Source organism: Daphnia magna, linkage group LG9 (assembly GCF_020631705.1).
Source record: "Daphnia magna isolate NIES linkage group LG9, ASM2063170v1.1, whole genome shotgun sequence".
NCBI lineage: Eukaryota > Metazoa > Arthropoda > Branchiopoda > Diplostraca > Daphniidae > Daphnia > Daphnia magna.
In genome coordinates, this window is record NC_059190.1 from 9,595,199 (window position 1) to 9,612,482 (window position 17,284).

Consider the following 17,284-nt stretch of genomic DNA (forward strand, 5'->3'; position numbering starts at 1 on the left):
TGGACATGTCCTTTAACGAAAACCAAAGTGTTGTTTACGAATTAGTCGAGAATTTTGTGAAATCGCAAGAATGTCTGGCCAGCGAAGGCCTGGAGTTCGTGGACGGCAAGCAGTTGTTTAAGGGGCTTCCTTGCCTGTGTTATTTTTTAAGCCTTGTGTTATTTTTTAAGTTATTATTTTTTTTTTCCTTATGTCCTGCCGAAGTGTAACCAAGCACTGTTTAAATTTACGTTTGATCGTGATTACCATATGTGAATCTACCCAGAAAAATTGTACAACCGTGAACGAAGAATTTTGTATTTATGTTGTTTAATACATTAACATTTGAACTACAATCTGTTTGTGTTCTGAAGTCTGACTGGAACAAACATGGTTACCCATGTTCGTTCCATTTCAGAATACAAGAAGGGTCAGAAGTCTGACTGGAACAAACATGGTTACCCATGATCGTTCCATTTCAGAATACAAGAAGGGTCAAAAGTCTGAGTGGAACAAACATGGTTACCCATGTTCGTTCCATTTCAGAATGCAAGAAGGGAAAGAAGTCTGACTGGAACAAACATGGTTACCCATGTTCGTTCCATTTCAGAGTACAATATTTACATAATTGTAATTAAACTTTTCTTCTATAATAAAAATAAATAAGTTATCCAGCCGATAAATGTAAGCACAAATATCTATACAATAATCATAGTCAATTAAAAATACCTATGTTCTTAACGATCCTTCAGCTGCAACAAATAAGCAAATCCGTGCGTCACTGGATTGGGAGTCCTTTTGTCGCTGGATGAGGAGTTCCTATGTCGTAAAGAACACTAAAAAAAAAAGAAAACAAAAACAAAAAGATTCCAAACGTCTATTACCCGGGAGTTCGAACGTCGATTGCCTGGGAGTCCACTCGTCGTTTAACTGGAAGTCTTTTCGTCGCTGAGTACTGGTCGAGTATTCTGCTAATTGGATTCAGCAACATTTTGTTGTGTGTCCAAATGTCGGGAACCACTAGTCCTAAAGTCGATGGGCAGATGTCCTGGCGTCGTGTGCCAGATGTCCAAGTGTCGGAAACCTGCAACCAAAAGTGGTTTACCCTGGAGTCCTTTTGGTAACTCGCCCAAAAGAGTGCATGCCGACACAATCTGCTAAGGGAAAAAGGGGTTAAAGAGTAAAGTCAGGTCGCCGCGAAGCCATCTAGCGCTCAACTAAAGAACAAAGGTATTAGAGAACAGACGGAACGTGACAATATTCCACAAATTAATCCTATAAGGCTGTTTGACACGGTAAAATCTGTTAACCAACTTTCAAAGTTTCAATGCTCATTGGCTAGTTTCGTCTGCTTCAACAAACAAAAATTGAACCAGCCGAAACCAGCCAATGAGCACTGAAAGATTTACAGGGTTGCCGCACTGTAATATACCATGTTGAACAGCCCTATATTCCTATCAAACTTGACCATTCTTTTAAAAATTCAAATTCAAAAAGTATTTTTGAATGTATTTGGTATTTTAATCATATTTAGTATCAAATTCCAAATAAAATACAGCTATAAGAATACGTTCAAAGGTCAAATACAAATACGTATTAAAATACGTATTTTTCTGTATTTTATTTGATAAGTATTTTATTTTATTGTCCAAATACAAAACACTGGGGGAGAGTGGGGCTAGTTGGCAGGAGGGCAAGTTTGCAATTCCTAATTTAGACGAATTGTGTGAAAGAGGTTTTATTGAAATAATTCATAGTCAAAGATGTTTATCGTGCGCACATTTGTGCAAAATTTTATAAATTTATCCAAAAAAGTTTAGGAAATAGAAAATAACGAAATTTTTTGCGTCAAATCCACAATAGTTGCGTGCTTGGTATTCATCAATTTTATCTTTTCTAGGTATGCATATAATTTTTAAAAAATATTAGTTTTATAGGAAATTGTGTCCTCTATTGAACTGTAACAATGGATTTGTTTTAATCAATTATAAAGCGGTAATAAAAATTTTTATTTTAATAAACCCCGGGTTGGGGCAAGCTGATACATTGCAACATGGGGCATGTCGGCATAGGCATTATACATGCATATGATCTAGTACATGACCTGTCAAAATGTCAGGGAATTGTAAGTCGAATTTTTGCTAGATATGACTTATGGTGAACAGTGGTATGCATTAGAGGCCAAAATTTGGCACATTTTAGGTGTTTCACTTAATACGATGTTCACCTGTGAAATGTTTGCCTGAATTATGTAAAATATTTTTTATTTTTTGCATTTAAGGCTATTAATATTTATGTCAGTTATCACAACTTATTTCTAAATTTCCCACTCTAAAATAACTATAGGATTTTTGTTTATTGTAATGTTATTCTAGTTTGTTTACAACATCAACATTTCACTGAAATCCGTATTTGAAATACATGGGGCCAACTTACCCCACTACCACTGCCAACTTACCCCGTTAGTGGGGCATGTAGGCAAATTTTTTTTAGCTTTTTGAACGTTGATTTCAATATGAATTCTTCAACGTAGATCAAATTAAAAAATAGCACGAGAAAGCTGGTTATCTGAGCTTTGTTTTACAATTTTTTGGGTGTCAAAATAAGAAAAATTAAAGAAACCAGAGAAGAAATTTAAAAAATTGTACCAACTAGCCCCACCCTCCCCTATGGAATACGCACATAACTAATTCAGATTTACGAATTGACGCCTTCTTTTTAAAGTTATATTATTTGGCAAGTATTTTCCTTTTTTTTACCGATGGGAAAGAAGTTGTTTAATGTTCTTGTTGTTCCAATTTGTGATATCAGGCCAGAAGATGCCTCATCATGGTTAGCTCGCTCAATTACTATTTATTAAAGTTTGTTACATACAAGGAGAAAGTAGACATGCGATTACACATTTTAGTTTATTGCAAGGCTTTTTGAAGACGAGTCAAGGTTTGACATTCGATTGTCCGTAGACGTGTCATTTCTCTCATAACACTTAGACGAGGTTTGTACTTTTTTACGTCCGTACAGAGTTTTACAAGTAGAAATAAACCTGAGAGGGTGCGAACTCTCGACAACACCACATAAATCCATCCAGTAGTGCCGTATTTATGTATCTTAGACAGGGTACCCAAAATAATGGAATTCAGCAATTGGCCTTGAATTTTGTGACCTGTAATAATGTTTGCCAAAGTGCAAGGAAATTAGGTCAGGGAAACGCTGAAGGTCTTGTTATTTTTTCCCAGTTGGCAGCGAATGGTTTTTTTCGTCGTGATCACAGGAAAACAGCCAAGGGGAAGACGATCGAAATTATGTGTGGCTTTGAATTCTGCCAGGTGATGGTGGAACAGGAGACACGCGATTTCATCTGCGTATACCTTATGCATGTGAGTGCCGTCTTTTGTCCTATGGATACGAATAACAGCATCGTCTCTGAGGATGATATCGTACAGATGGCACATGGTACCGTTGGCGATTTTTTTCGAGACGTCCGTGTTGATTGTCACCATGTATGGTGCTCCGAGAATACAGACCAGGTTGCCGGGAAATCTCAGTCTTTTTTAGTTCATTCCCCGGATGTAGTTTTGTTGTTGGGGACGGACTTTTTGGTGACCTTCTGTTTGCGAGAGATGTGCTTGCACTAAAAGGATCCTGCGTCTTCGCCAATCATGGTCCGTTTCCGACAAAATGCCGCTAACTGCATCGTTTATCCGCGTTTCGAAATACCGCATTCCAGTTTCTCTGTGATCGTTTTGTGTAACGGCGATTATAGTTTGAGGTGGGGGACGTTCAAAAGATAGATCGAGATCATCCACGAATCGATTGTTAACCGCTGCAATGTCGTCATCAGTGGGTTGATTGATTCGCCAGCGTTCTAAGGAATCTGCCCACGGACGGTCTGTGGTTTGTCGGTGATTTTCGGTCAATTCAATGACGTCAGTCAGTTCTGTTTTCCAAAGATGACGACCACGCATCGATTCGATGGCATTGCCGTCTTTTTCATTTTCGTACTGAGTGGGAGTTTGGAAGATGAATGAACCAATAGGCGAGAACTGGTAAAAGTCACCGGATGAGATTACGTGCACCCCACCGAATGGTTTGTCAAACCTTCCTTTGATTTTCTGCAGACGATTGTTGGTAAGAGAATATAAAGAAGGCTTTATCATGCTAAACTCGTCCAGGAACATGAAACTGATCTCAGACCAGGCCTGAATGTGGTTACTGTTGGGTTCTGGCAGTGTTAAGAGTGCATCCGCCAATTAGAATGGTGGCCACAACCCGACGAAGCGCAAATAACGTGACTGGCGATGGAGTGCCACCGTCTTTCGAAATCGACGAAGGCTTGAATGATGCGTGATTTACCGGTTCCGCCTGAGTCGCTGAGAAATAAGTTGAGTTGACCTGATGGAGGGAGAATGTTGCTCAGTAACACGTCGATATGGGTTGAAATGCGACCCATTTGTGTCGCCAGGTTGACTTTATCGGGGCTATTGATTTGTGAAATATGTTTGAGTAAACTAGCTGCAATAAGAACAAATGCCAAATGTTGTTTCGCGTTCAAAGTCCATTGGTGCGAATGTTCTTGCATTGTCGGAAATTGGCCTCAAGTTGAACCGGGGCACTGCTGCCAACAGAAGGGCACACGGTATATTGGTTTTGAAGAAAGGCGCTTTCGATTTTCGAGAGCAAATCGACTCGTGTACCGATTACGTGATCTGATTGAAGATCGCCTGATTTTGATTGTCGGCTGGTTCGTTGCGCTGTGAATTTGTTGCAACCACAGGTAGACTGGCTCTTCCGGGAAGGGAAAAAGTCCTGGTTTTCTTCTTTTTCGGCAACTGGCTTACGGCGATTTTTGCTTGCTCCACAGTAACTCTCGTCTTGGTTTGATTTGGTGGTGTCAATTGGAATAGCGAGTCGTGTAAGCTAGTTAGTTTTTCAACCAATGGGTCTTCGATGGAATGAGCGTTGTCCATCGTTTCAGCCATTTGTAGATCTTGTTCAGCTTCTAATAAGTCGACAGCGAGAGTGTCGTCGTTGTCCCGATCATTTTCTGGGCGAGTATGTAACAGATTGGCATCGCTTGGGAATTCTGGTTCTCTTGAATTGATGCCCGAACGACAAAAACTTTCGTAATAATACTGTATGTTACTGAGAATGGTCATCGATTTGACGACTTTTGCTAGTTGTAGTTTGTTGCACAGGTAGGCGGACCACCAATTGCGATCACTATCTTTGACAAGGTCACTGAGGGTTCGGAACGGTATGAACATAATCAGTTCGCCTTGAGCATACAGTTCTCTGTTTTCTGAACGGTCGTTGTCTTCATCTTGTTCCGTCTCCAAGTTCTAAAATGTCAGGCAACCGTTTTCCTCGATAAATCGGCCAGCATTTTCTTGGACGTTCTTGATGGCAGTGTGTCGTATGGTTTGGATGACCATCAAGAAATCGAAGTTTTTGCCGCCTCGGCAGCGATCGATCGATCTCGGTCGAAGAGTCTAAAGTTAAAAAAAGGAAAAAGCATTTGTAATCTTAAATCATTAACAGTTTTCAATGGTAGTTGTGAATGTAATTAACTAATATGTTATTAAAACAGACGAAGAATGTTATTTTTTTGTACCATCATTAGACAGCGTTTCATGGATGTCAGTGTGACAATGAACAGAATTATTCTTGGCTACCATTTTGTGACTTTCAACGAAAGTCCAGAAATTCATGTCCTCACACGAACGATTACGGTAAATGTAATCGTAAATCACGGAAAACACTTGTCCTTTCTTATTGATATTCGTTTGAATAGCATCTGCTTGAAGGAATGCCACTAATTGCGTCAGCGGTAGAACGGTAGTCTTGTGAGACATGTCGAAGAGCAACTTGCCTCTTGCCACAAAAGCGGCTAGCAATTCACCCACAATTTCCCCATTGGTGGCTGCTCTTGCAGCGGACAACAATCGACCGAGTCCGATTGAGGCAGCTGTAGGTGGCTGTGAGGCGAATGAAATGTCCTCTGTTTGATTTTCAGCGAGCAATCTTCGGATCTCGACCTTTTCTTCGTAGCCGGATAATGCACGCAACATTTCAGCCAGAGCTTTTTTGCCTTCCATGCTGTGTTTCGAAACGTACGCCCCGTAATAGAGACTTACTTTTTGGTTTTCGACGTAGCGAGTGCAATTATTGCAATTGAAAACGGCTAATGCATAGATGTTGCAGTCGGTCAAAAAGAGAAACGGGGTTCTCTTTCTAAAATTGATGTTAAGGTGGACGATGACATCGTTGAGGGTATCCGGCGGTTGTAGTTCGTTAGTGACGGTGTCCAAATTAACGGCAAAAATGGGTTCCACAGTTGTTGTATTCGAAGGTAAATGAGGATTGTTGTATTTGCATAGATTCCTTCCATTCTTGAAACAACTTTCTCTATGTTTCCAATCGTGCATGTTGACAAGCAGTTGGATGGACGAAAGATGTAGTAACCAACAATCAAGATCAACAGTATCTGATGCTGGTGGTTTTGCTCTGAGCTGTTGCCAAACAAGATTTATCGTTTCTTGTTCCGTCAATTTTGGGCGGCCGAAACAGCGTTGAAATCCACGTTCCAGTGCTGCGTCAATTGTTTGCGTAATTGAATAATTATTGTTGCATACATCGCATTTCAGAGCGCTTGCTTCACTGGCAGGGACCACTGGCCGGTGGCGCATCTTAAACAACACTTTTTCACTGTCGAGTTGCAGCTGGCCAGAACATTTGACATCTAAGCAGTTAGTAATAGTCTCGGCTTCTATAGAAGGTAGAATTAGCTCTCCGACGGCAAAGGTTTCGATATTTTTCTTCAACCGTTCCACAACAGCCTCGAACTCGTTCAAATCTAGGGGAATAATAGATTTTATGGTATTTGCTTGCCTTATGTTTCCATTCGTAGACGCTTTTTTACCTGGCGGTGGAACCTCACAGTTTTTTGCAATTGATTTGGCCGACAGCATCTGAGCTGATTTTAGTTGAGTTTCAATTTGTTGATGGTCGTGAAGCCAAATCAGATGGTGGGAATGTAAAGTCAAACGGAACTGCTCTTCAACGATACGCAAATGTCCACTAGGAATCCCCCACACACCACGATTTTTCAATGGAGCATTAGCCTCACAGTTCCATCCGACGAGGTACTCGATAGCTATGTTCAAGAATCTCTCGAAGTTGAGTGCTCCGGCAACTGGCCGAATAGCTAAAGTCTCAAATCTAATAATTCCGTCTGGAATTTGGTCTTTGTAGATGGCTGATTGTTCTGGACCAAGTGCATACCACAAGATTTTGAATGATTTCGTCTCATCTGGGCTAAAAGTATACCAGATGTGCGCTTTTCCTAGGGAATTGTGAGCTGCGTAAACTCCGCCTCGATTTTCAGCTGCGGCGGTCATGGAATGTTGATTGTGTTTTGTTGCGACAGTGATATCACTGAAAAACTCGGCTGCTACCCCATAAAGGCTCACTGGAGGAGAAGGCAAAGTTCAACCTTTACTAGCTGTTTTGGCACAATTAATTTTGTGCTCACAGACTTTCTTCATATCTTCGAGGGATATTTGGCCAAACGCTTCTGCTTCAGTAGATAAAGTTCCATCGGCGCCCTTGCGACGAGACGGAATTTTCGAGCGGACAAATCCAATAGTTGATACTTGTTGGCGGGTGACCATATCATACATCGGCAAAACAAAATCGACTTGTTGAAATTGTCGTGTGCTGATATTCAGCATGTAGGCTAATAAGGCTTTGCGCGAAATTTTAACCCGTCTTGTTTCGCCTGTTCCACCTCTGCCAAAAGGTAGTAAATCAGGAAAATGGATTTCAAGGTAGTTGGGGTTCGAGTCGGAAACAAAACTGTTGTCAGGTCTCACGACGTAAATCTCTGAAATAGTATCGCTAGGAGAAAGAATTTTGTTTCCAGACAAGGCCTCAACGACTTTTCCGTGGACATTCGATTCAGCTGGCGTGTCCCCACCAATTGTAACAGTCGCTGCTATTATTACAATTTCTTCTACTTCTTTGTTAGTGCGTAATAGCGAAGAACCACCGGATGAGTATTCTTTTTCCTCAGCGACTTCATGTGAACTTCCATCGACTTCCGTTTCAGCTTCTTCATTGTCTGTGGACGTCATGGTAAACATGGATGGAGAAACGTCGTTGATAGGAAGCTGTTCACAATTAGCCTTGTTAAATTCGGCTTTCGCCATGACCTTGTTACCGACTTCTTTCCAAAAGTTCAAAGTCTGTTTGGATTGCTTTTGGGTCAATGATGTAATTTTTCTTCATGGCGGCAATTTTTGCTTTTTGAATTATTTTTTCGTCCTTGGTGAACGGTGATACGAAGATAACGCGTAGGGGCACCTCACTTGGCTGCAGAGGAAGACTCATACGCACTAGCGGAGTATCCAATCTATTTGAGTAGATATGACCTGTAATTGACGTTCCTCCGACATAGCTTTTCGAGCTGTAAGCTACCAAATGGCCAGAATTGTGAACCAGACGAACGAGGCTACAAGTGCCCAGTGGCTTGTTTCGCAATTACTCCGGTAATTGACCGAACCAGTTGCCATTTGCGATAGCCAATTTAGGAAGCGCGTTTCGTTTTAAACAATCGTAACATTTTTTCTTGCAAATTCTCAGAAAAGCCTTGCAGTTACAATCCGAAATTCCATCAGGTGTGTAAGAGAACCGGTGCTTCTCTATTCCTCGCGGAGACAGAAGCAATTTTGCAAATCAGTTTCTTTCGCTGGGGAAAAATTCAGAGACGTCGTATTGGTGCACCAACTGAGGATGAAGCACATCAGCGTCGCCGTTTTTGCCCGTTGGTTGCTGCAGTTTTTCAAAAAAAAACCGTTGGAAGAGAGCAGATGGAACCAGCTTTGATTCGGAGATGCGTAGAAACTGGTCGCACACACAGCAAACTACGTCGCGTTCATGCACTGCAGCGTGAAACAAGTGCATTATCTCATCCAGCTGTTCTTTAGTCTTTGGTTCGGGTAATCCAGCCAAATCTAATTGGTCGAGTTCCTCGGGTGTATACACACATTGATTGGCTGGTTTTTTCCTTCTGCAATGAAATAAAGGCACATGTTTTAGCCGTTGGGAGCAACCATTCATTGTAGTTATGCAATCATAAATGCAAAAGGAACGTGATCAACATCTATAGAAATAAAACTTAACGATAGAAAAAAGGTTACCTTTCAACAGGAGATTTGGTCAAAGGATTGTGAATATCAACAAAAGGAACTCTGGTCGGAAAAAGAGGAACTGATAATTGCAAGTTTGCCATAGGATTCTGAATATTCTGTTGCATTGGTAAGTTCGGTAAATCCAGACAAGTTTCTTCTGGTTCAACTTCCATTCTACAAAAATACATTGAAAAAGATTCATTACTTCTGTCTTCTTTTTAAAAATTTTGTTCTGTCTCTCTTACCTTTGATCCCCAAATAAATTGGTAATAGAAATGTCATCACAGTGTTTCTTAACTTTGTGATTAATACCCTTCAGACTTCTTTTCCGACTCTCGTCCTCAAGCCCATAATTGGGCGTTGCTTCATAATCAATAGATTCGTTTACGCGAACTCAAACTGATTTCTTGGGTGAAGTAGGTACAGGCTTTTCTTTATTCAATAAAGGTACAAACACTCCGCTTGGTTGAACAAATCTGACTATTTTATTTTTCACACCAATGCAAGACCTACCTAAAGAGCTATAGAAAAGAAACAAAGACGATAACATTTAAGAAATCAGCCTATGTTACTAGAACTCAGTAAGATCTACCATAAATACCTTTCAACAGACTTCACGCTGTCAACATTTGGCATCAGTTGATCTATCAAATCCCCTTTCAGCATTGAACATGACGGTAAACTACCATAAGAAACAAAGATGTCAATATTTAACAATTCAGCCTATGTCACTAGAACGTAGTAGAATATTCCACAAATACCTTTCAACAGACTTCACGCGGTCAATATTTGGCATCAGTTGATCTACCGAATTCCCCTCCAGCATTGAACATGATGGTAAACTACGATAAGATGAAATCGTGTTATTTTCCAATACACTAATTAGCAACTTTTAATCGTAAATTAACATACGTCTCTGACAATCGGTCAGTAATTTGAGTTCCGCTTGTTCTTTTTCTGGGATATGTAGTCAATCTTTGCTATTTTGTATAAAACGCATCGTCACATATTTGTTTCGTCACATATTTGTTTTTTAAAGCAAATGGTAATAAAAAATAAAAATAATAATTAATTCAGTTACCTCTGCTATTGTATTTTGTTGCTTTAATTTCACTCACTTATTTCTATTCAAACCACTTCGACGCGGCATTACACTGTTTTGTTTTTAACTAATTATATTATTTTTAACAAATCAATAACAAATAACCAAGTAAAAAAGTTTGGTAGTGTGAACGCGAAGTCAGACAAATTATTTAGAAATTTTTAAACTTTTTTTTTGAAATATTTACGTAAGCCTTAAAAAACGTTCCAGTGTAGCCTAGGCTTAACTCGAACTTGTAGGCGAGTTAATCGTGCCGTACTCATGGAAAAATTTTCGATGATGTAATGAAGCGGTAAACTGAAGCCACTGTCAATTCTTTTCCATCAGAATCTTCTCCTTTGATATCACCGTCTAAATTTTTTTTAAGAGAAATAAATTTATATCGAAAACATATTGAATAAAACAAAAATTTATACTCTCAAATCTTCGCAAGAACGACCGGAATTCGTCAAGCACTTGGTCTTCTCCGAACTTCTGAAAGCAGTTTTCAGCAGGTGCAACTGCGGGTTCCAACAGTTGTTCGAATTCTTTCACCGATAATTTGACGGGTTCGAACAATAGTCAAATGTCTTTCTTCGTCAACAATCCATTTACTTTCAAGACGTCAAGGCCTACTTTAAATGGGTGGTCATTTCCCAAGATATCATGCCAGTGTAAAATGAATGGGGAACACATCTAGAGCTGTACTACCCCAATAGCACACCAGACTCTATACGCGAAAAGAATTAAGTAGTTCTCTTCCTACGTTTCTTTCCCGTCGGTGTTTGAGAAGGACGAAATGTACAAAACATGAATAAGTTCAATCGTTTCTTCAATGCGGTCGAACATTCGCATCACTAGATCGGTCCTTAAACCACCGTAGTCGGAGCCAACCACTCCGTCAAATCGAACAACCAGTGGATATTTAATCTTTTCCCTGAAATAAAGTTGACAATTAGTATTTTGAATTAACTAATTTGTGATATTACTTATAATTACATGAAAACGGGATAACCAATTGTAGCGAGACATTCTTTGTATAGATTTGCCCTTGAAATCGTAATTTCATTGCGGAATTCAGGATCACATTCTGAAATTTCAGTATGACTGATAAACATCATTCTTTTCTTGTGCTTTTCCAAAATTCCAATCCCATCTGATTTTTCAGTTACAGAATCCGAATCCCACAATTCATCGAGATGATTCTTGGTGGTCCACTCAGAATCAAAGAAGGACTTAACGAAACCATTGGGTTTACACCCGGTCAGTAACCCGAGGGCCCAGGAAGACAAATGTCTTTTAAAGCCGTAGACTTAGATAGTTCGGACACAGAATTAGAGTTGGTGTCATCTACAACCGACTTGCAGGTAACCGGGGTATTGGCCATACGTAGATGAGGCGTGTAACGAGTAGCATTCGTAACATTGCTCGATCTAGTCTTACGGACTATAGGAACAAAGTCATCATCTTGATCGTTGATGTGTGAATGATGCTTTCTCTTAACAGATACAAATGTCACCCCCGATGCTGTCACATGTTTTGCTAAATTTGGAGATTTTCTTTTTCCAAATTCGCTAAGTAACAAACATAAAGAGAAATTAATAAAACAATCGAATAGCTTTGCAACTGAATGTTTAAGAAAATTGAACCAACTGTTTTCGTGTAAATCCAAAACGGCCAAGTCAAAATCTTTTTTAACAGTGGCCACACGCAGCCAATACTTCGGTCATCTCAATTGTTAGTGGGAGGTTTTCGTCCTCTCTCCTGGTTGAAACTACTACTCTTGAAGAGCATCCCTGTTGCGAAAAGAATATATATATTTGATCGTAGATAGGATATTCAACAATCGCAACATTTCTTACCCTCAACACTGTTCCGTTTACAATCGGTGCTCCCAATTCCACCAAGGAATGATTATTCCCACCGGCGTACGCCCATTTTTAAAGCCCACCTTTTACCCGAGGGAAGATTGGAAATGCCCTGAAACAAATGCGTTATTTTTAAGCCTCTATTTACAATAACCGTTCTCAACTTACTGCCTAATTCGATGATCAACGATGGACGAAGAGTTGGTCTCCCAAAATGTAATTTGTTCCTTACCGAGACTTCTGGCACGTTAAACTCTTTATTCGCATTTCGTCGGACCTCTCGGGTTCTTTCGATCGATTTCTTCCACTCCAATAACATTTATTTCAAAATCTTGTTTTTTTGGAGTTTTAGAAAATATTTTGCGTCGCTCAATATCTGAGGACGAACGTTTGGGTGTGCCAATTCTGCTGCCCATGTTGGGGGAGTTTCCTGCGTCTTAAAGAAATTTAACCAATAAAAGGAAAAATAAAGTACAAATTTAGACATTGAGATTGTAAGATGTACTAGGAAACACAGTATTTCTTGTTCCTAGCTGGTCGTAAACAACTGGGTATCCTGGTGCACCACTGGCCACCCACCCAAATTGGAAAGTTGCACCATTACAACCTATGTGCAACAAAGGCTCTACAGGCATGCCAAGAGATGACCCTTCTTTGAGAAAATAGTTACATAGTTAGAAAACTTGATTTACTCAAAAGACTTGTGTTAGAAATAGGTTACCTTGTTCTATGAGTGGAACTGTGTGAGTACCGTTGCCCTGCCGTTTCTGGAAGTGCATTTTCTGATGATCTATGAGTGGACCGTGGGTTTCCTTGTTGTATGAGTGGTTTTGGACGTGCATTTTGTGCTTCGGTCTGCTGCACTCCAGAAGCAGCTCCTGAATATCACAGCATACACTTTTACAACAAATAAAGCATGTGTTTATTAATACTAAAAATCATAAATAACTGGTTGGGCAAGCCCTTGAAAGGAATTGCACGGCAGCCTCAGCAATTGAACGAAAAGCCGGCTGCTGGGTGATGAAATATTTAAGAACCTATAGCGGATCCATTCCACCAGTCCGCACATGCTAGAACCGAATGACGATTTTTCAATCTAGATATCATAAGACGTCGCCTCGTGGCACCATCGTCCTTAACAGCTGAATAATAGTTAATTTTCTGTTCAGTATTCATATTTGGTTTTCAAATTCAAATACGACAATTTTTTTATTTTTGAATTCAGTTAAATAATTGATTTTGATTTTTGAGTCGAAATTCAATATATTTTTCAATTTCAAATTTGTTGCGAATATTATTTTCCATTTAAAATAGTCATTTTGTTTTTTTAATTTGAATTTGTGTTTTTTTTATATTTTTAGTTTACTTTCAAAATTATTTTGATTTTTTATATTAATTTCAAATGTTGTTTCAATATTGATTAATTTTTTAAATTCATTTTTAAATTGTAAAGCGTGTTTCCAATTGATTTTCAATTTCAAATTATAAATCGATTCTTTTAAACATTTCAAAAAAGTGATCGTTTGGTACCCCATAAAATGGTCTAGTTTATTAAAAGGTGTGAGATTGCAGAAAAAAATTTAAAAATTGATTTTTATTCAGAGAATCATTGATTCGAATAAATTAAATTGGAAAAAGGTAAAATCAAAATCAAAAATCAAATCAAATTTCGGTTAAAATAAAAAATCGTAAAATCAAGTTAAATTGATTCGAATCACTCATTTGAATGTTCCATGTTCAACTGTTATCACGAACGATACAGTAAAATCAGCCCCGATAGCTGTCCTCATTTCGATGACGAGTCTCAATGCCCCAAATCTCAAAATGACAAATGTTGGAGCCCTCGAGTGATTGCCTGCTAATCTCGAGTCCTATACAACTGTGTCTGTGAGATTCAATACCGTAACAGGACTAGTTAAAAGGAAATTGTACTTACTGTTTGAGGATCCACAAATCAACTTAGGCTAACACTGAAATTGTTATATAAGGATTGTTAAGGACATCAGTAAAAAAACAAGCATCAAAAGCAATCGAGGCTCAAAGGAGAAATTAGTGGAGCTTGGTAAGGTATGGAACATTTCCGTTGGCTTTTCCAATTAAAACGTGAGCTTGCCCGCCCCCCCCCCCATAAAAAAACAATGTGTATTAAGCACGCATTTGGTCAGTAAAATGTGAGTTGGTTGTTTGACACTGAATAAGAAATCGTACCAATAATCTGCTGCAAAACCGCTGTCAAGGATTTCATGGTTAAGCGACTCAAAAATGGCAGCTACTCATTATCAATTATTTATATTGCGACTGTTTTTCATCTTTGTTTTCGTAGAATATAGTATAGTTTTCTTCTGTCAGTCTTATGAGTTTTTGCCTTAATGGTTTGAAAACCCTGTCAAAATCCCATTCTGAATCAATTTGTTTTTGGTGGCTAATAAAAGTTATACTAGGGTTTTTTTTTCTTCCTACTTCTGGATTTGTCACATTTGTTATTAATTACTTAGAATATTTTTATTCGTTGTTCAATTTCACTATTCAATCTATTCAGGATAGATAAATATATTAACTAATTATACTCTTATGTACCCTATCAGTGAAAGAGAACGTTAACAGACCAACGTTATGAGCCCCAGAACAAATAATCTTACTTTGCATTATATTTGGTATTGGTGTATAATAAATTTATCTTTTACTTAATATATTAGTTGGCAATTATTATTATTCTATGTAGTGTAAAGTGTATAAAAATAAACAGGAATATTGCATTCATAGGTCTAGTCGAACAGATAATAATTAAATGTGACGTAGTGCCGTAAGATAGCACGGGAAAAACGTCGGCGCTCCGATATTTTTGGCCGACTGATTTTTGTTATAAAAAAAATTTTAAATAATTATACAAGATAGTTTATTCATCTCTTTGTGCGTGTAATTTGTTTGGTAGATTTATAAGCAGTATTACCCTTCCATTTACCTATTCGCGAAAAACACGCTTACGCTGTAAGATCCCATGTTAAATAGCCCTTAAAACTGCACGTGCTTCGATATTTTCAGCATATACTGTATTTATTCGGATAACGCAGTAGCTGTCTGCAGGAACAGCATCAGGCTACCAACGGTAGACCATATTGAAAACTTGTCTAACTGACTTAATTAAACTGAAACAAAATCACCAGCAACAGGAAACAGCCTTGTCTTCTACGCTGGAACGTTTCAGGATCAATAAACTGACGCAAGAAGACATCCGTTTCGTGTCCAGTCGATCTATGTTCGTGGAGCAATCTTTTGGGCATGCGCCTAAGTCCACCATCATGGCCGTGCCTTAGAATGGTATGCGTTAAAAAGCACTACGCCTCTGCGAACAGGGGCTGCTTGATAAATTTTCCGACGTCTCTGACGGCTTTCCCTATTGGTGCCAACGAGAAGGGCTGCTCATCGAATCTAGAGTAACGCCACAACGAACCCCGAACATAATGACAATTACCCAGAAAAACAATGTTCCCAAACTAGGATCCAAGAAACTGGGCTGTGCCGGCAATCTTGACGAATTCAGATTTAAAAATGGGATCCTCAATGGAACCCTTGTGTTGCTTCAAGCCGTGATACTGAAAGCGTTGTACATCGTGACGTTAAAAAACTTAACTTACAGGAAAAAAAATTTATTACATTTGTATCTCAAATATTGACAGTCCTTATTCCAACACAAGAACGTGGCTTGGATGAAAGTAGCGCCGTTCACCATGTAAATGTAATGTGTTGGAATGAAGGAAAATATACACGAATGGAGATTTAAGTCTTTACCTCTGCTTTATTGAGAAGAGAATACTGAAAAACATTTCAACTGAGAAACTGACATTGACAACTGAAAGAGACAACTGAGAATACGGGGTACTGAGAATGAGAAACCTCTTCTCATACGAGTGGAGTGATTGTACATCGCACTCTCCGACCAACACACCCACTTAATCACAAAACACGAGAAAAATGATGAACCCTGAACACCCACTTAAACATTTGACACAATTTATACAAATTGACACATTCCAATGCTGTGTTTGAACTTTGAACGTTTCTGATGGTCCAGGTTTTTTGTCAGTGCGTCCGCCAATTGATTCTCAGTCGGGATGTATTGTATGCTGATTTCTTGTTGTACCTGCATGTCTCTTATATGATGAAATTTAACATCAATATGTTTTGTCCTTTGGTGAAACTCGGGGTTGTAAACGAGACGTATGGCTGATTGATTATCGCAGAAAACAGGGGTCGAATTGTTCTGCTGACAGCCTATTTCCATCAAAAGGCGTCTCAACCAGACAACTTCTTTTGTGGCCATGCTTGCAGCGATATACTCCGATTCGGCTGTCGACAAAGTGACACATTTCTGTTTTTGGCTTCTCCATGACACAGGGCCGCCATTGAGAATAAAAATATTTCCAGTCGTGGATCTTCTGTCATCCGCATCTCCAGAAAAATCAAAATCAGAAAAAGCTAGCAAAACACCGTCTTTAACTCCTCTTAAGTAAGAGATTTCAAGGGAGATCGTCCCCTTTAAATATGCAAAAGTTCGCTTTACAGCTTCCCAATGAACATGGCTTGGTTTACTGGAGTATTTGGCCACCTGGCAGACGGCGTATGATGTGTCCGGTCGAGTACAGATGGCTGCGAACATCAAGGAACCAATTGCCTCCCTATAAGGATAATCTTGAGTTTCGGAAGTGGAAAATTGTTTTTTCAAATGAGAACATGGGTCAGCTGGAATGCTTCGAGGTTTGCAATTTCCCATCCTGAATCGGGCGAGAATTTTCTTTACATAGACCTGTTGGGAGATATGAATGAGGCCTTTACGTCTATCTCTAGAAATCTCCAAACCGACAAAGTGGTCCACAGGTCCAGAGGTAATCTCAAACTTGTCTGAGAGATAATTGACAATGTCTTCCAGTTTTGATTGATGATTGCTGCAAAGAAGTCCATCGTCGACCCATATTGCCATTATGGTGATGTTGTTTTCGTCCCGTTGAAAATAAACACAAGAGTCTGCATTGCTTCTGGTAAAGCCATATTGAATTAAAAAATGATTAAACTTTTCGTTCCAGGCTCTTGAGGCTTGTTTTAATCCATAAAGGCCCTTTTTAAGGAGACAAACCATTTGACTATCTTCCTTGAAGCCGGTAGGCTGATCC

General features: G+C 39.1%; 1 long non-coding RNA gene and 1 pseudogene across 1 annotated transcript; both read right to left on the reverse strand.

The window, feature by feature from the left end:
* Positions 1-281: 281 nt before the first annotated feature.
* LOC116922139 lies at positions 282-1,268 on the reverse strand. The gene is made up of 2 exons (XR_006651076.1): positions 864-1,268; positions 282-798 (listed from the first exon to the last, which is right to left on the reverse strand). It is a non-coding gene; the product is annotated as an uncharacterized LOC116922139 (long non-coding RNA).
* Positions 1,269-2,812: 1,544 nt separating this feature from the next.
* Positions 2,813-13,406, reverse strand: LOC116935867 (annotated as a pseudogene).
* Between the last annotated feature and the right edge of the window lie 3,878 nt (positions 13,407-17,284).